General features: G+C 37.0%; 1 protein-coding gene and 1 long non-coding RNA gene across 4 annotated transcripts in view; one reads left to right on the forward strand and one right to left on the reverse strand.

Annotated features, from left to right (window-relative positions):
• LRRTM4 (leucine rich repeat transmembrane neuronal 4) overlaps positions 1-20,438 on the forward strand; it is a 775,458-nt gene that overhangs the window by 709,442 nt on the left and 45,578 nt on the right. The window lies entirely within an intron of this gene.
• Positions 1-20,438, reverse strand: part of LOC129531840 (uncharacterized) — a 32,021-nt gene that overhangs the window by 7,311 nt on the left and 4,272 nt on the right. Inside the window, exon 2 of the long non-coding RNA XR_008677273.2 lies at positions 1,085-1,359. This is a non-coding gene — a long non-coding RNA (uncharacterized lncRNA). The remainder of the gene's footprint in view (positions 1-1,084; positions 1,360-20,438) is intronic.

Raw genomic sequence — 20,438 nt, forward strand, 5'->3', positions numbered from 1 at the left:
AAGAAAAGAAAGAAAGAAAGAGCTTATTTGTAACAGTCTCCTTCATAGGAAAGTGTTGGGGCTGGAAGCAACCCATCTGTAACCTAAAGCCAATAATTATATTGAATTAAGTGTCTCTTGGTAATATAGGCTCTTATCAAACCCATGCTGAGCCTATTAAATCTCATTTCAATCTTAGCAAGTATTCCCAGTCAATTTAAACTACAGTTTAGCAAGCTGCCACTCTCAGGCCTTCCCAACAGTCTCTTAAGAACGGAGAATTTACTGCCAGGGCCATTACACCTATCAGTATTTGTTAACCACTATTCCTTCTCAGAGAGCATTTCATTGGTTAGCGGCCAGGAAAACACTCAATGAAGTTTTCATTCTGTCAGTTCTTCTATAGTACCAGGCATATACATAATATAATTAAACGTCAAAGAAGTTTATGTGGTGTTTAAGTGACTAAAATGGATCCTAGATCTGAAAATTGGATTAGATATATGGGGTAGAAGGAAGCATACATTGTTTCATTCCTCCTTCCAGACCTCAAAGGCTTCCACTAGCTGTGTTTATTATTCAGTTACCCTATAAATTTTTCTTAGTGCTTTATGAAGTTCAAATAACTCCATCTATCAAAAGGAGTATAAGTTATTTTAATGTTTTATTGCTCCAGGAAAAAAATAAACTCAGTGTTTGAAATACAATTCTTAGGAAACATATTTAGTATAATGGGAGTATGGAAAAGGGGCTTAACATAAGAAAAGTAAAGGAGTAAACCTATTACATAATAAAAGCAATGAGTAAGACCTAGGAAAGAAATTCAGTTTTACATGTTTTCCTATCCTTCATCCCTGCAAATTTCTAATCTTCCTACTCGAAGGCTTGCTTTCGGCTCTTGAGAATTTGGATTCTAATTGGCTGCCTTCTGTTGTTCAGGACAGGTAAAATAAAAATGAGATGACTTTGTTCAAAAATTATTTCATAGAGCAAACATGGGACCCTTCTAAAGATGGGTGCACAGGTCATACATACATGAAGTCAGCCCTTTTGGTGTTTACAACTCTCTTATGCTAACCCTTGCATTTTACATAAACACACTCACCTGCTAGACATGTACATGGCAGAAACAAGGTAGACCTCCTGACTGAAATGAGAGCCAAAGGGAATAGGTTTTTCCATCAGATGAATGGCCTTAGCTAAGCTTGCAATGTAGAGTAGAGGCGATGGTCTGGCTGCCACCTCTGAATTCTCAGACAGCTTGATTTCCTCCCAAGAGTCCCCAGCCAATGTTGTTTTCTCCTTGCTCACATTTTCCTCTTCAAAATGCCTATTCATCCATCTTGGGCCTTCAAGCCTCTGCAAGCTGCTTTGTAGCAACTACAAAATTGGATAAAATACAAAGACAAAAGAACTACAGGGTGCTAATGTTTATTTTTTCTCTGCTAAGATTAATTCATGCACTCTTGAAAACATATTCATTGGGTGCCTATGTCAGGAACTCTATATTTAAGCATGTTAGTAATAACCTATTGCAGCAAAGCCTTAACAGAAAGAAGTTAACTATGGAAATTCCAGGGTTCATGGCTGGTAAAAGGTAAGGAGGAGGCTAAAGTGTGGTGCTGGACAGGGTGGCGTGAGGGGACTTGGTTAGAATAAGGACTTTTCATTTTCCTTTCTATATTTCAATTAGTCACATCCAAACATCTGATTTGTTTTCAGTGAATCTAGTTATTAACTTTTTTTTAAACCAGTGGTTACAATATTACCAGGTGTGCTATTGAATAGTATGGTATTTCTCAGAATAACCCACAGTATGTGTCAATGGTAAGAGAGTGTGTAATGTTGTGTAATAACTAGAACTAAACCTCTTAAATTTTAATTCCTTGAGAAAGCACATTCACAGGTAATCTCCATGCTTTTATTGTTTAGCCAATGATTTCAAAGCACCTTTTCATTAAGAGGCCAATAATCCTACTGAAGCAGGAACTTTAATATTTTAGTAAAACAAATAGAAACTAAGTAAGGAAGTTAAGTTACAGCAGGTTAAAAACCATAGACTTTTATATTTGGAATATAATTTCTATAGATTTTAAGACTTCTTGGCAAAAGGAACATATTTAGACATTTTTTGTTTATTCATTAACCTGTATTAATACCCCACTATGTAGCAGGCTGTTTACATAAATGATCTCAAAACAATTTTATCAATAATAGCTAATATGCTAAAACAAGCACCTATTCTTACAAGCAAATCAAAAACATAAGAGCAAAAATAATAAAACTCAGTGTGATAAGATTATAAGAAAACAGTTATTCTATTTTATATCCTTTTGGTGAAATTAGGTTATATTCTTTTGGTGGAAGCATAAATTAGAAAAATCTGTTACTGAGGATAATCTTACAAAATGTTCAAATTTTAAAAATAATTTGCTTTTTAGAATTTACCCTTAAGACATAATCAAGAATTGGAATTGTCACTTACAAGAAAAAACAAAAACTGTTCAATTAAGGAGAATTGTTCATCAGTTAGTGAGTGAGTGTGATGTGCCACTCATTTTCAAGATGTTGGGAATATAGTGATTAACAAAAACTGAAAATATCTCTGTCTTCATTTCATTTACATTCTAGTAGGGGATGTAGAAAATAAAATGAGAAAATCAATATGGAACATAATATCAGCTGGTGATACATGCTATGAAGAAATGTAAAGCAGAATGGAGAACAAGTCACAGCTGATGAATTTTTTATAGGTTGGTCAGGGCAGGAGTCTATGAGGTTTGAATAGGAACTGTATAAAGTGAGGAAAGGTACCATGAAGCTATCTTGGGAAAGGTCTAACATCCAGGAAAAACAGAAAGTCCAAAGACACTCAGAAGCAAGCTCAGCATGTCCAAGGATTATTAAGCAAGTAACTGTGGCTGGATCCACATGAGAAAGCAGAGACGAGAAATACATCTGGAAGGCAGCAAAAGCCACTCGTCCAGGTTCTTGTAGGCCAAGGTTTGTATTTGGTTTTTATTTTCAGGGTGATGGTATGGCATGGCAGACACTAAGCAGAGGAGTGCATGGTCTGACTTACATTTAACCAAAGGTAGGGGAGGCAAGAATGGAAGAAGAGAAATTGCTCTCATAGACAAGACAAGAATTAGTGATTGCCTGGCTGAGGGATTAGCAGGGGAAGGGTAGAAAGTATGTAGGTTACAATTTTTCCCCCCAGTAAAGTTACTAGGATTTTCTGAGAATTGGATGTAGTTTATGAAAATGAAGAGTCATGGAAGAGTCCATGGTTTTAGTCCTGAGCACTTAAAAGAAGGAGCTGACATAACTGATAAGGGAACACTGGGGAGGGGGCGAGTGGGAGTGAGGGACTGCAAACATCGAAGTCCACACTTAGAAAAATACTGAATAAAAATGGAAACCATTAAAGCTATTTTATAAGGTTTTAAAGCTTACAAAATGTGCAATAGGATTGCATGTATGTGTATGTACAGGAGACTGACCACTGATAAAAGGATGTTCATGTTATTTATCACTGGTTGGTGTCATTATAGCTGACTGATTTTCTTCATCATTTTCTTGTCTATTTTCTAAATTTTTTTTTATACTATAAACATGTGTATTGAATCAGGGGAAAAATCATTTGAAATAGCTTTGAAGATCATGGAGAAAGATAATTGGGGTAAAATATGGTTGAGAAAACCCAGCTGTTTGAAAATCACTCTAAGCATCTGACAAACACAAAACACAGCTGGTGTGGAGGACAGAGATATTATATAATTTGAATTCTTTACTGTCTCTGCTAAAATGGAAAAGAAATGGAGGAAAACATCTTTTTAAAATGGGAAGATTGCCATCTATTTTCTGAGTTGAACTGAAAAAAAAAGTTCAGCAGAAAATGCTCAGCAGTTCCTATTGTTTCTGAGTTTCCTGATGGAATGTGTTGCAGGAAAGTGGCCTGGCCAGACAACATTCCACCTTACTTGGGCAAGTAATGGCATATTCCAGAATCATCCTACACCAGTTCTAGGAATTTGGAAGTGGACTTCGGAATACTGGTTTTTACCTTTAAGAAAATAAAAGTGTGCTAAAAGATAAAAAATGTTAACAGTAGTTTTGCATATTTGAAAATAGGATAAATTATATATTTGCATCAATAAATAAAAGACAACCCCCAAAATTGTAATTGTGTTTCTTTCGGCATGATTTCAGGTAGTTCCTGTCTCTCCTTTATAGGTCTATGTATTCTTTTTTTTTCCCCCCCAAAAATCAATGTATATATATTTTCAATGCAGTAGGAAAATGTTTTTATTGTGAAAAAGCAATGAGTGAACATTATAGGTAATTTTTAAATGAAGGTAAAAGAAAATACATGAATAAGTAAGAAATAATGAAAATAGGCCAGCTGCGGTGGCTCACTCCAGCACTTTGGGAGGTCAAGGCAGGCAGATCACGAAGTCAGGAGTTCGAGACCAGCCTGACCAACATGATGAAATCCTGTCTCTACTAAAAATACAAAATTAGCCTGGCGTCGTGGTGGGCGCCTGTAATCCCTGCTACTGAGTAAGGCTGAGGCAGGAGAATCCCTTGAACCCAGGAGGTGGAGGTTGCAGTGAGTCGAGATTGTGCCACCTGCACTCCAGCCTGGGCAACAAGAGCAAAACAAGAAAGAAAAGAGGAAGGAAGGAAGGAGAGAGAAAAGAGAGAGAAAGAAAAGGAAGGAAGGAAGGAAAGAAAAAGAAAAAGAAAGAAAGAGAAAGAAAGAGAAAGAAAGAAAAAGAAAGGAAGGAAGGACAGGAAAGAAAGAAAGAAGGAAAGAAAGAAAGAAAAGAAAGAAAAGGAAAGGAAAGAAAAGAAAGAAAAGTAAAGAAGAAAAGAAAATAGGCCGAGTGCGGTGGCTCACACCTGTAATCCCAGCACTTTGGGAGGCTGAGGCAGGCGGATCACGAGGTCAGGAGTTGGAGACCAACGTGGTGAAATCCTGTCTCTACTAAAAATATAAAAGTTAGTCAGGTATGGTGGCACATGCCTGTAATCCCAACTACTCGGGAGGCTGAGGCAGAAGAATCTCTTGAACCTGGGAGGCAGAGGTTGCCGTGAGCCGAGATCACGCCGTTGCACTCCAGCCTGGGCAACAGAGTGAGACTTAGTCTCAAAATAATAATAATAATAACAAAGAAATAATGAAAATAAAACTAAATAGAAAATCATGATTATGGCAAACAGAAATCCCCAAAGTTGATTTAATTGTATAACTTTGCATATATATATATATATATATATATATATATATATATATATATATAAAACGAATGTTTATAATGCATATTCTGGGAACATATGTACTTATAACTATCTGTTTCTTCACTATAAAATATTCAATATTTGTGCCATGCTAAACAATGAGGGCATACCACAATTCACTTAACTTGTCCTTGCAGTTGAAAATTTGTCGTACTTTATTTCAGTGACCATTCCCATAGTCAAACAGTATTCATTATTTTCTTTGAATCAATTCCATGAAGTAGAATTGTTATATGACTAAGTAGGGTATTTAGTTCCATATTGGGGTAGGTTTGTAGCAGTTAACACACACCCATGAATGTACAAGCAGCCTATTTTATTTGATCACACTTCACCTACAGTGCATGTTATAAAAATGTTTTTAAATTTTCTTCACTGATAATTTGTTGATGTCTCATTAATTTTTAATTGATATTTCTCTGTTTGCCAGTGAATTTTTATATGGCCATAAGTTTATAAGTCATTGCTATTTTTTTATTTATGAAATTCATTTTCAGGTTCTTTGTGCATTTTTCTATTAAGATAGTTATCTTTTCTAAGTACCAATATATATTAAAAATCCTAATCGGCTATATGTCATTATAATACATATAAGCTGGTAGATTGATAAACTGTCATTTTCTTTTGAATTTCTATAATATCTTATCACCATTCTAAAATGTAGATTTTAAATTCTATGCACATTTTTTAACTTCTCTTTTTAGTATTACTTTGTAATATATTTATTTCAAGTTTATAAAAATGTTCAACTACGTTATTCATTTATAAATATTTTTTTTCTTTTTAAAAAAATGTTTTGAGATGGAGTTTTCCTCTTGTTGTCCAGGCTGGAGTGCAATGATGTGATCTCGGCTCATTGCAACCTCCGCCTCCTGGGTTCAAGAAATTCTCCTTCATCAGCCTTCCAAGTAGCTGAGATTACAGGCGTGCGCTACCACGCCCTGCTAATTTTGTATTTTTAGTAGAGACGGGGTTTCACCACGTTGGTTAGGCTGGTCTCGAACTCCTGACCTCAAGTGATCCACCCTCCTCAGCCTCCCAAAGTGCTGAGATTACAAGTGTGAGCCACCACACGGGCCGGTTTTATTTTTCATATATGCATCTGGTTTAAGATGTTCAAAATGAGATCTTCTAATTTTACAGTTTAAGGTAGGTTCTACTTTTCCTTTTTCTGAGTGCCTAGTCATTTGTTTAATAAAGCCCTTTCCCACTCATTTGAAATATCAACCTCATTGAAAACTGAATTCTTATTGTGCTTAAATATGTTTCTAAGTTTTGTATTCTGCTTTCAATATTTTGCCTTGTTCTGTACGTGCATCTTAGTTTCGTTGATTGTAGCTGTAATAGGCTGAGTACTGGCCCCCAACCATATCAGGTCCCAACCCCTGGAACTGTAAGCCTAGGGTTCTTGAGGTCCTTCGAGATAGAAATCTGGTGAGACCACAATAACAGAGATAGAGAAAGATTTATTAAAGCTTGTGCCTAAGGGAAAACAGCACCTCTAAGGGAAAGTGGAAGGCTACTCCCCAAAGTCAGGATGTGAGGTGTTTGTTTGTTTGTTTGTTTGTTTGTTTGTTTTATGGAGGTCTGCAGTAAGGGGAAGTAAGAGGAACTACCTTCAAGGCACTTAGAAGTGGGTTGTTTTTCTGGTGGATGCGTGATAGTTTAACTTACTGCTTCATACATGGTATGCGTCATTAGTATCTTAAATCTCAACTCTGGTTTAGCATTAAACTGAAGAAAAGATCATTATGAATTGCCCTAAAAACATTAATTTAAATGAACACCCAATTAAGTATACGCTTCCTTGTTCTCACTGGTAGAAGGAGAATTTAATATATTTTCAGTAAGTTTGATCTACATGATTTATGTCCTAAATTTCTGATTGTACTGACTCTTTTTGTCACTAGAGCAAATCTTCAATATGTTTAAATATATGTTACTTGAGCCCCTGAATATTTTAGAACCTCTTTTCTCACCTTTATATAAAATGATAGTTTATTTAAGTAGTTTTTTAAAAAAATCAATGGTTTATCCCATTATCCCTTGCTTTTCACTGGCTGTGGCAGACAAATTGATGCCAACACAATTTTGGTTCCATCATAAGTAAATGTACCTTTCCCCTGTCCATCTCAATTGGGATGTTTGTACACATTTTTTTAGGGCTTTTTCCCACAAGTGGAATTTCATTAGGATATTCTCCACTCATTAAAATTATAGAATATCCAACCTCTAAACAAAGAGGTTAAGGGCCTTGATTCCTGTCTCCACGAGGCTTCAATCTTCATTAAAAGTTTAAGTAGCTTTTCAAGAGGTTTTGAGAAGAACGGGCTTTGTCAGGCCAAAAAATAAAAAATAAAACAAAGGTCGTAGTCAATCTCCCACTTTATGACAATGGGTGCCTATTCATTTATATCATAAATGACAGGCAACTCAAATATTTAGAAAATTGTCAAAGTTCTGCTATTTAGTGATATGATTTTCTATATTCACCTAAATTATCTTGTGGCAGGCTTTAAAAAAAACTACTAACAAATCAAACTTTGAGCAGTTTGAGAAGTGCTTGTCTGTTTAATAATTTGTTATAAAACGATATATATATCATTGTTTTATATATACATCAATGTATATCAAATATATGTATAAATATATATATTTTATATATACTATATATTTACTATATATATAGTATATATATATGTACAAGATACTATGCATATGTAAAGTATGCATAGTATCTTGTACAGCTGTACCCAGTGGAAATGATAAAATATTTTAACAAGGCAGGAAAAAGGGCATCAGCCAGTTAAAATAGATACACCAAAAATCAGGACAGAATATGGCTGATACTTAGATGTGTCATAACTTATTTATCCAGTCCTGTATGGTGAATAATCTCCAGTGTTTTCTGTTTATGAATAACATTGAGAAGCTGTGTGTGTGTATGTGTGTTCTCATGTTTTCAAATGAAATTTCAAGCAACGCAATTATCAAATCAAAAGGTAGACATATAACAAGTTTTGATACATAGTCCAAAAGGATTCTTGAGAAATAACAAATTAAAAAATCTCAGAATACAATAGAATGCCTGTTTCTACATAGTATCTTCAACAAAGGTATTATCACTCTGTGTCAGGGGTGCCCAAGACCATCTCCAGGTTTAGTAGGAAGACTTGGAGGACTCAGCATGTAGTCACACTCACAGGTCCAATTTACTGCAGCAAAATGGCACAAAGCAAAGAAAAACAGCACTTGGAGTAACTTTGTAGGAAACCAGGTGCAAGCTATCAAGAGCCCTCTCCCAGAGTAACACAGAAAGTGCTTAATTCCTCAAGCAATGAGTTGTGACAACACATGGGAAATGTTTACAAGAAAAGCTCACTAGAGACTCAGTCTTCAAGTTTTTGTTGCGGGCTAGTCATGTAGGTACCCTCTATCCAGCACATACTCAAATTTCAGACTTCCAGAGGAAAATCAGGTTGTTGGCATAGCATAAAACATATTGTTTGTACAGATGTTTCAGGGATCGTGAGCCACTGTTATTAGTTACGGTGAAGGAAACCTTCACAATATCCAAGTTCCCAGATGCCAGCCAAGTGATAACCCTTGTAACTTGCAGGCAGGATCTTATGAGGATAGCATTTTTAGACCTGCCATGTTAACTCTTTTCTTCAAATACTCTTTAAAAAATTACTCTTTAAAAAGCTTTTCACTGATTTTATTTCCTTTGGATATGTACCCAGTAGCGGTATTGCCGAATCATCTGTTAGTTTTATATTTAATTTTTTGAGAAACCTCTATATCCTTTTACACATTGGCTATACTGATTTACATTCCCATCAAAAGTGTACAAGGGTTCGCTTTTCTCCACAACCTCGCCAAAATGTACTTTTTTGTCTTTCTTATAATAGCCATTTCACCAGGTGTAAAGTAATATCTCATTTTGGTTTAAATTTGCATTTCCCTGATGATCAGTAATGTTGGGCATTTTTGCATATATCAATTGGCTATTTGTTTGTCTTATTTTGAGAAATGTCTATTCAGATTCTTTGCCTATTTTTAAAATCAGGTCATTTGTTTTTTGCTATTGAGTGGTTTGAGTTCCTTATATATTTTGGATATTAACCCTTGATGATATAAGTGGTTTGCAAATACTTTCTTTTATCCTGGAGGTTGTCCCTTCACTCTGTCCCTGGCTATGCAGAAGTTTTTTAGATTGATATAATACCATTTGTCTATTTTTGCTTTAGTTACCCATACTTTTTTGTTCATATGCAAAAAATAAAAATAAATCATTACCCAGACCAATCTCATGGAGCTTATCCCCTGTTTTCTACTACTAGTTTTATACTATCAGGTCCTACATTTAAGTTTTCAATCAATTTTGAGTTCATTTTTGGGTATGGTATAAGAAAAGAATCTAATTTCATTTTTCTGCAAATGAATATCCAATAGCCCCAGCACTATTTATTGATGAGTGTGTCCTTTCTCCATCGTGAATTCTTGGCACCTTTGTCAAAAACCAATTGACTGTAAATATGTGGATGTATTTCTGGGTTGTCTATCCTATGTGTCTGTTTTTAATACCAGTACTGTGCTGTTTTGATTAGTATAGCTTTGTAGTACACTTTGAAGGAAGTCAGGTAGTATGATACCTCCAGCTTTGTTCTTGTGGATCAAGATATTTTGGATCTTTGGGATCTTTTAGGGTTCTATATAAATTGTACAATTCTGTTTCCTATTATGTGAAAAATGCCATTGGAATTTTGATAGGGATTACATTGAATCATTTTGAGTAGTATAGACATTTTCCTGGTTTCCATTCTTCCAATCCATGAACACGGGATATGTTTCCATTAATTTGTGGCCCTTTCCATTTGTTTTATCAATTATTTTTGTTTTCAGAATATAGATCTTTTACCTCATTGGTTAAATTTTTTCCTAAGACTATTTTGTAGATATTGTAAATGGAATAGTTTTCTTGATTTCTTATTTGTATAGTTTGTTGTTAGTATATATAAATGCTAGAGATTTGTGTATCTTGCTGTTATATCCTACAACTTTACTTACTTTATTTATTCTAACAGTTTTTTTTTTTTGGTGGAGTCTTTAGGATTTTTTGTATATAAGATCATGTCATCGGATTTTTTGTATATAAGATCATGTCATCTGACAATAGGGACAATTTAATTTATTCCTCTCCAGTTTAGATGCCTTTTATTCTTTTCCCTTGACTAATTGCTCTGGCTAGGACTTTCAATACTGTATTGAATAAAAGTGGCAATAGTGGGAATCCTTGTCTTGTTCCTGGTTTTAGAGGAAAAGCTTTCCACTTTTCACCGTTGAATATGATATTAGCAATGGGGTTGCCATATACTGCCTTTATTCTGTTTAGGTGCATTCCTTCTATATCTAATTTCTCAAGAGTCTTTATCCTGAAAAGATGTTGAATTTTGTCCAATGCATTTCTCCATCTATTGAGATGATCTTATGATGTTTGTCCTTCATTGTGTTAATGTGGCTTATCACATTTATAGATTTTGGTATGTTGACACATCATTGCTTCCTAGGCATAAATCTCACTTGATCGTGGTGAATGATTGTTTTAATGTGCTATTGAATTTACTTTGCTGATATTTTGCTGAGGATTTTTCATACGTGTTCACCAGGGATGTTAATCTATACTTTTCTTTTCCTTTTTTTTTTATTATAATTTAAGTTTTAGGGTACATGTGCACATTGTGCAGGTTAGTTACATATGTATACATGTGCCATGCTGGTGCGCTGCACCCACTAACTCCTCATCTAGCATTAGGTATATCTCCCAATGCTATCCCTCCCCCCTGCCCCACGCCATAACAGTCCCCAGAGAGTGATATTCCCCTTATTGTGTCCATGTGATCTCATTGTTCAATTCCCACCTATGAGTGAGAATATGCGGTGTTTGGTTTTTTGTTCTTGCGATAGTTTACTGAGAATGATGATTTCCAATTTCATCCATGTCCCTACAAAGGACATGAACTCATCATTTTTTATGGCTGCATAGTATTCCATGATGTATAAGTGCCATATTTTCTTAATCCAGTCTATCATTGTTGGACATTTGGGTTGGTTCCAAGTCTTTGCTATTGTGAATAATGCTGCAGTAAACATACGTGTGCATGTGTCTTTATAGCAGCATGATTTATAGTTGTTTGGGTATATACCCAGTAATGGGATGGCTGGTTCAAATGGTATTTCCAGTTCCAGATCCCTGAGGAATCGCCACACTGACTTCCACAATGGTTGAACTAGTTTACAGTCCCACCAACAGTGTAAAAGTGTTCCTATTTCTTCACATCCTCTCCAGCACCTGTTGTTTCCTGACTTTTTAATGATTGTCATTCTAACTGGTGTGAGATGGTATCTCATTGTGGTTTTGATTTGCATTTCTCTGATGGCCAGTGATGGTGAGCATTTTTTCATGTGTTTTTTGGCTGCATAGATGTCTTCTTTTGAGAAGTGTCTGTTCATGTCCTTTGCCCACTTTTTGATGGGGTTGTTTTTTTCTTGTAAATTTGTTTGAGTTCATTGTAGATTCTGGATATTAGCCCTTTGTCAGATGAGTAGGTTGTGAAAATTTTCTCCCATTTTGTAGGTTGCCTGTTTACTCTGATGGTAGTTTCCTTTGCTGTGCAGAAGCTCTTTAGTTTAATTAGATCCCATTTGTGAATTTTGTCTTTTGTTGCCATTGCTTTTGGTGTTTTAGACATGAAGTCCTTGCCCATGCCTATGTCCTGAATGGTAATGCCTAGGTTTTCTTCTAGGGTTTTTATGGTTTTAGGTCTAACGTTTAAGTCTTTAATCCACCTTGAATTGATTTTTGTATAAGGTGTAAGGAAGGGATCCAGTTTCAGCTTTCTACATATGGCTAGCCAGTTTTCCCAGCACCATTTATTAAATAGGGAATCCTTTCCCCATTGCTTGTTTTTCTCAGGTTTGTCAAAGATCAGATAGTTGTAGATATGTGGCGTTATTTCTGAGGGCTCTGTTCTGTTCCATTGATCTATATCTCTGTTTTGGTACCAGTACCATGCTGTTTTGGTCACTGTAGACTTGTAGTATCGTTTGAAGTCAGGTAGTGTGATGCCTCCAGCTTTGTTCTTTTGGCTTAGGATTGACTTGGCAAAGTGGGCTCTTTTTTGGTTCCATATGAACTTTAAAGTAGTTTTTTCCAATTCTGTGAAGAAAGTCATTGGTAGCTTGATGGGGATGGCATTGAATCTGTAAATTACCTTGGGCAGTATGGCCATTTTCACGATATTGATTCTTCCTACCCATGAGCATGGACTGTTCTTCCATTTGTTTGTGTCCTCTTTTATTTCCTTGAACAGTGGTTTGTAGTTCTCCTTGAAGAGGTCCTTCTCATCCCTTGTAAGTTGGATTCCTAAGTATTTTATTCTCTTTGACGCAATTGTGAATGGGAGTTCACTCACGATTTGACTCTCTGTTTGTCTGTTGTTGGTGTATAAGAATGCTTGTGATTTTTGTACATTGTTTGATTTTGTATCCTGAGACTTTGCTGAAGTTGCTTATCAGCTTAAGGAGATTTTGGGCTGAGACAATGGTGTTTTCTAGATATACAATCATGTCATCTGCAAACAGGGACAATTTGACGACTTCTTTTCCTAATTGAATATCCTTTATTACCTTCTGCTGCCTAATTGCCCTGGCCAGAACTTCCAACACTATGTTGAATAGGAGTGGTGAGAGAGGGCATCCCTGTCTTGTGCCAGTTTTCAAAGGGAATGCTTCCAGTTTTTGCCCATTCAGTATGATATTAGCTGTGGGTTTGTCATAGATAGCTCTTATTATTTTGAGATATGTCCCATCAATACCTAATTTATTGAGAGTTTTTAGCATGAAGGGTTGAATTTTGTCAAAGGCTTTTTCTGCATCTATTGAGCTAATCATGTGGTTTTTGTCTTTGGCTCTGTTTATATGCTGGATTATTACATTTATTGATTTGCATATATTGAACCAGCCTTGCATCCCAGGGATGAAGCCCACTTGATCATGGTGGATAAGCTTTTTGATGTGCTGCTGGATTCGTTTTGCCAGTATTTTATTGAGGATTTTTGCATTAATGTTCATCAAGGATATTGGTCTAAAATTCTCCTTTTTGGTTGTGTCTCTGCCCGGCTTTGGTATCAGAATGATGCTGGCCTCATAAAATGAGTTAGGGAGGACTCCCTCTTTTTCTATTGATTGGAATTGTTTCAGAAGGAATGGTACCAGCTCCTCCTTGTACCTCTGGTAGAATTCAGCTGTGAATCCATCTGGTCCTGGACTCTTTTTGGTTGGTAAGCTATTGATTATTGCCACAATTTCAGCTCCTGTTATTGGTCTATTCAGAGATTCAGCTTCTTCCTGATTTAGTGTTGGGAGAGTGTATGTGTCGAGGAATTTATCCATTTCTTCTAAATTTTCTAGTTTATTTGCATAGAGGTGTTTGATGGTAGTTTGTATTTCTGTGGGATCGGTGGTGATATCCCCTTTATCAGTTTTTATTGCGTCTATTTGATTCTTCTCTCTTTTTTTCTTTATTAGTCTTGCTAGCAGTCTATCAATTTTGTTGATCCTTTCAAAAAACCAGCTCCTGGATTCATTAATTTCTTGAAGGGTTTTTTGTGTCTCTATTTCCTTCAGTTCTGCTCTGAGTTTAGTTATTTCTTGCCTTCTGCTAGCTTTTGAATGTGTTTGCTCTTGCTTTTCTAGTTCTTTTAATTGTGATGTTAGGGTGTCAATTTTGGATCTTTCCTGCTTTCTCTTGTGGGCATTTAGTGCTATAAATTTCCCTCTACACACTTTGAATGTGTCCCAGAGATTCTGGTATGTTGTGTCTTTGTTCTCATTGGTTTCAAAGAACATCTTTATTTCTGCCTTCATTTCGTTATGTACCCAGTAGTCATTCAGGAGCAGGTTGTTCAGTTTCCATGTAGTTGAGCGGTTTTGAGTGAGATTCTTAATCCTGAGTTCCAGTTTGATGGATTGCACTGTGGTCTGAGAGATAGTTTGTTATAATTTCTGTTCTTTTACATTTGCTGAGGAGAGCTTTACTTCCAAGTATGGGGTCAATTTTGGAATAGGTGTGGTGTGGTGCTAAAAAAAAAAATGTATATTCTGTTGATTTGGGGTGGAGAGTTCTGTAGATGTCTATTAGGTCCGCTTGGTGCAGAGCTGAGTTCAATTCCTGGGTATCCTTGTTGACTTTCTGTCTCGTTGATCTGTCTAATGTTGACAGTGGGGTGTTAAAGTCTCCCATTATTAACGTGTGGGAGTCTAAGTCTCTTTGTAGGTCACTCAGGACTTGCTTTATGAATCTGGGTGCTCCTCTATTGGGTGCATATATATTTAGGATAGTTAGCTCTTCTTGTTGAATTGATCCCTTTACCATTATGTAATGGCCTTCTTTGTCTCTTTTGATCTTTGTTGGTTTAAAGTCTGTTTTATCAGAGACTAGGATTGCAACCCCTGCCTTTTTTTGTTTTCCATTTGCTTGGTAGTCTTCCCCCATCCTTTTATTTTGAGCCTATGTGTGTCTCTGCATGTGAGATGGGTTTCCTGAATACAGCACACTGATGGGTCTTGACTCTTTATCCAATTTGCCAGTCTGTGTCTTTTAATTGGAGCATTTAGTCCATTTACATTTAAAGTTAATATTGTTATGTGTGAATTTGATCCTGTCTTTAGGATGTTAGCTGGTTCTTTTGCTGGTTAGTTGATTCAGTTTCTTCCTAGTCTTGATGGTCTTTACATTTTGGCATGATTTTGCAGCAGCTGGTACCGGTTGTTCCTTTCCATGTTTAGTGCTTCCTTCAGGAGCTCTTGTAAGGCAGGCCTGGTGGTGACAAGCAGGCCTGGTGGTGACAAAATCTGTCAGCATTTGCTTGTCTGTAAAGTATTTTATTTCTCCTTCACTTATGAAGCTTAGTTTGGCTGGATATGAAATTCTGGGTTGAAAATTCTTTTCTTTAAGAATGTTGAATATTGGCCCCCACTCTCTTCTGGCTTGTAGAGTTTCTGCCAAGAGATCCGCTGTTAGTCTGATGGGCTTCCCTTTGTGGGTAACCTGACCTTTCTCTCTGGCTGCCCTTAACATTTTTTCCTTCATTTCAACTTTGGTGAATCTGACAATTATGTGTCTTGGAGTAGCTCTTCTCGAGGAGTATCTTTGTGGTGTTCTCTGTATTTCCTGAATCTGAACATTGGCCTGCCTTGCTAGATTGGGGAAGTTCTCCTGGATAATATCCTGCAGAGTGTTTTCCAACTTGGTTCCATTCTCCCCATCACTTTCAGGTACACCAATCAGACGTAGATTTGGTCTCTTCACATAGTCCCATATTTCTTGGAGGCTTTGCTCATTTCTTTTTATTCTTTTTTCTCTAAACTTCCCTTCTCGCTTCATTTCATCTTCCATTGCTGATACCCTTTCTTCCAGTTGATCACATCGGCTCCTGAGGCTTCTGCATTCTTCACATAGTTCTCGAGCCTTGGTTTTCAGCTCCATCAGCTCCTTTAAGCACTTCTCTGTATTGGTTATTCTAGTAATACATTCTTCTAAATTTTTTTCAAAGTTTTCAACTTCTTTGCCTTTGGTTTGAATGTCCTCCCGTAGCTCAGAGTAATTTGATCGTCTGAAGTCTTCTTCTCTCAGCTCGTCAAAGTCATTCTCCATCCAGCTTTGTTCCGTTGCTGGTGAGGAACTGCGTTCCTTTGGAGGAGGAGATGTGCTCTGCTTTTTAGAGTTTCCAGCTTTTCCCCCATCTTTGTGGTTTTGTCTCCTTTTGGTCTTTGATGATTGTGATGTACAGATGGGTTTTTGGTGTGGATGTCCTTTCTGTTTGTTAGTTTTCCTTCTAACAGAGAGGACCCTCAGCTGCAGGTCTGTTGGAGTACCCTGCCGTGTGAGGTGTCAGTGTGCCCCTGCTGGGAGGTGCCTCCCAGTTAGGCTGTTCTGGTGTCAGGGGTCAGGGACCCACTTGAGGAGGCAGTCTGCCCGTTCTCAGATCTCCAGCTGCGTGCTGGGAGAACCACAGCTCTCTTCAAAGCTGTCAGACAGGGACGTTTAAGTCTGCAGAGGTTACTGCTGTCTTTTTGTTTGTCTGTGCCCTGCCCCCAGAGGTGGAGCCTACAGGGGCAGGCAAGCCTCCTTGAGCTGTGGTGGGCTCCACCCAGTTCGAGCTTTCCGGGCTGCTTCGTTTACCTAATCAAGCCTGGGCCATGGCGGGCACCCCTCCCCCAGCCTGGCTGCCACCTTGCAGTTTGATCTCAGACTGCTGTGCTAGCAATCAGCGAGACTCCGTGGGCGTAGGACCCTCTGAGCCAGGTGCGGGATATAATCTCGTGGTGCACCTTTTTTAAGCTGGTCGGAAAAGTGCAGTATTCGGGTCGGAGTGAGCAGATTTTCCAGGTGCGTCCATTACCCCTTTCTTTGACTCAGAAAGGGAACTCACTGCCCCCTTGCACTTCCCAAGTGAGGCAATGCCTTGCCCTGCTTCGGCTCGCGCATTGTGCGCGCGCCCACTGTCTGCGACTCACCAGTGAGATGAACCCGGTACCTCAGATGCAAATGCAGAAATCACCCGTCTTCTGCGTCACTCACGCTGAGAGCTGTAGACAGGAGGTGTTCCTATTCGGCCATCTTGGATCCTCCCTTCACTTTTCTTTTCTTATAGTGCCCTGATCTGGCTTTGGTGTCAGGGTAATGTTGGCCTCATAAAATGAATGGGTATCCAAAGAAAACGACATCAGTATGTAGAAGATATATCTACATTCCCATCATGTTCACTGAAACGTTATTCATAATAGCCAAGAGATGGAGTCAACCTGTGTCCATCAATGGATGGATAAAGAAAATGTAGTGTGTGTGTATATATATATATATATGTGTGTGTGTGTGTGTGTATATATGTATATGTGTATATGCATATACATGTGTATGCATATGGTATATATGTAGTCCTCTCATATTAACACCTACACAATGTAAATTCTGTGTATATAGCATTACAATGTTTTATTTAGGAAATAATGACAGTAAAAAATCTTTACATGTTCAGCATAGACTTTTTGTTAATTTTCTTATATAAAGTTGGTTAAATTCATGGATATAGAACTCACAGACATGAAAGATGAACTACATATATATTTCAAAACAAGATATTGTACACAATAAGTATATGAAATTTGTATTTGTCAATTAAAAATGATTTTTAAAGTGCAAAACACACTTTTCATTAATTTAATTTCTTTGGTTATTTGTGGATTCGGGCACCTTTTTCTATGTTTGCTGATCATTGCCTATTCACATATTTTGTCCACTTTGATATTATTGTTAGTAAATCTCTGGGTATTGAGCATGTCATATCTGCCGTATATGTTAAAGCTATTTTTACTTTAGCTTACTATCTGCCATATAGAAGTATCTTTATTTGCATAAAATCTGGTAATATTTTTCTTTATCGCTTTTAGTGAAGTCACAGCCACCCTTAGATTAAGATATTCTTCTATCAGTGTCTATGCACTATTGTTTAAATTTAGCCTTTAAATCTTAATTTTTCTACAACTGTGGTTCTTAATCAGAAAAATGTTGGCCCTCTAGAGGGACCTATGGCAGTAAGTAGGGTCAGTTTCATTGTCTGACTTGGGGGATTGATGCTACTGGCTCTGGTGGGTACAGTTTGTGAAGGTGCTACACATCCCACAAAGGTACAAGACAGTACACCATAGCAAAGAATTAGCCAGTGAAAAATGTCGCTAATGTCAAGTTTGAAAAACCCTGCTCTGGAATGAGAAGAAAATAAACAAAAAAATGTAAATACTAGGAAAACAGATAAAATTATTGCTTTTTGAAAATGGTGTAGGTACCTGGTTAGTAAAATCAATAAAAATCATATAGAATTAATAAAGCAATTCAATTAAGTCTAGATAGAATATAGAGGAGGTGCAAATGTTTGCCTATACCAGTAATAACTGAAATTTTGAAAGAAAGAAAAAACTATTGTTCACAACTATAACAAAATAGCTGGAATATCTGGTAAAGCCGATTAGTCATATAGCAGTATTTAGGGACTGTAGTGGTATACCCAATCCTTTGTTTTTCCTAAGGTTCACTTTCACTTTCTTTCCTCTCTGACACATAACTTCCTTTCATACTAATGCAGGTATTTGTTATCTCTGATCTAAGGACATAGCTCCTTCTCTCTTCTGAGTATAAGAAACAATCAGGTAACCTAACAAGGTTTGATTCAATAAGCTACAAGCTTACATAGTAATCTCTGGTTACTCTGAAGTAAACTCACCTCTGGTCTACATATGAACTGCTCATCAACCATTCCATAAAATCAAATCTTCGCTCCATGTGGGATGTGGCTCAGGAGACTGACAACAGCTTTTACAATTCTTAGTTCCTGGTTGGACTTCCCTAGCCCAGTTTTGGCTTATACAGATTACTATTAAAGACACACAGAAAAATATTCTCCAAAATGTAAGTGGGACATTGTTGCACTAGTATTTTGAAGTCTTAGAAATCTTTTCTGTGTCCCATAGAAGCAATTACTATCCCACTAACACTGTTTGTTTTCCCTAGATCATAAGAATTGTATTTGTGACCTTCTTACAGGCTTACAGCAACACAGGTGTTTCTCAGAGGTCTGAGTTTTATCTGAAATCAGCACTTTGCCTCCTGGATCTCAATTCACTGTTTATAAGTTCATACTGGTGGGCAAAATGTGCCCATTTATGATGAAATGGAAGACACTTTGCAAAGGCTGGCAACCTGTGAATCATTGACTCTTCATCTACCATATCCTGTGTTCCCTCTTTTGCGCTTTTCCCTGGTAGCCCTCAAAACTTACCGAGAGCACAGTGACGAGGAGAAAATTCTACATTATTACCAGGGGGCTTCTCATATAAAAATAAATACAATGTAGCTCTTTGATGCCTAGATATTGACCACAAATAATTAATCAAAATCCAACTTATCTTAAAGTAGATAGAACAAAGGCAGTCTGAAAAAAAAATACTTGATTCTTTTGCTTTGGAAGTTGATAAACGATTTCAGTAATTGGCCAAAGAGTGAATATTTTAGGATTTGTGGCCAAGAAAATCTATGTCCCATCTACTCAACTCTGTCATTGAATAGCCAGAGGCATTTGTTTGCTAACCCATGACCCACACCCTTGGTATCTAAACACTCTGATACTGGGAAAGGTCAAGGAACAATGAACAATATTGACAACACCAAGAGGTGAGTGTTTTCTCTAAAACCTAGAGTATAAATAGGTTACACTATTCACCTCATTCAAGGTACCCCTGGGTCTACTTGCCTAAAGACTTGAGGGAAAATATTAACCCACAATTCCAAGTTCTATGTGACTTTCAGGAAGTTATTTAATACTGCTAAAGCCTTGATTTTTCTCACGGCAAATGAGTAATATTTTCAGAGTAGTAGTAGAAAAGAATCAGTGAAGACTTCCACTTTCCATCAAGACAAAGTAACAGAGACAGAATTCACCCTCCACCCATAACAACCAAAAACCCAGGGAAAATATATGAAACGATGGTTTTCAGGACAGTGGACGTTAAGCAATGCAAGAGTGATCTCGCTCCAGTTTACTGCTTTGAATGTGCTTCCAAGCCACAGTGCAGGAAGTAACCAGATACAAGCTAATTTTCTAAGTTGAGGAGAGAAGGAGTTGAAAGTCCTTAGCACCTGGCATTTACAGGAAAAATGTACTAAAGTAGGGAGAGTGGCACAAAGAATTCTACAAGTCTATAAGAGGGTCTTCGTCTAGTATTCAACAGAGAATTGATCATTAGCAGGAGCAACATTACTACTCATAAAGCAGCTTCTCTTGCATCACACACTTTATTCTCTGATTGTTACTAGAAGAATTAATATAACTTACCTTGTGCCATCAGTATATGATTGAATGTGATACACACACACACGCCTTTCCTAATATACTACAAACTCTTCAGGAATTGATGTATATCCTTCTATCTTTGGATCACCATAGTTCCCAGCAGAGTGTTTTGCATGAAAGATGTGTCAGGTAAATGATTCCTAGAGTAAAACATTAGCCTTCTATAACCACTTTGCTCCATTTTAT

The sequence above is a fragment of the Gorilla gorilla genome, chromosome 12, assembly GCF_029281585.2.
Source record: "Gorilla gorilla gorilla isolate KB3781 chromosome 12, NHGRI_mGorGor1-v2.1_pri, whole genome shotgun sequence".
NCBI lineage: Eukaryota > Metazoa > Chordata > Mammalia > Primates > Hominidae > Gorilla > Gorilla gorilla.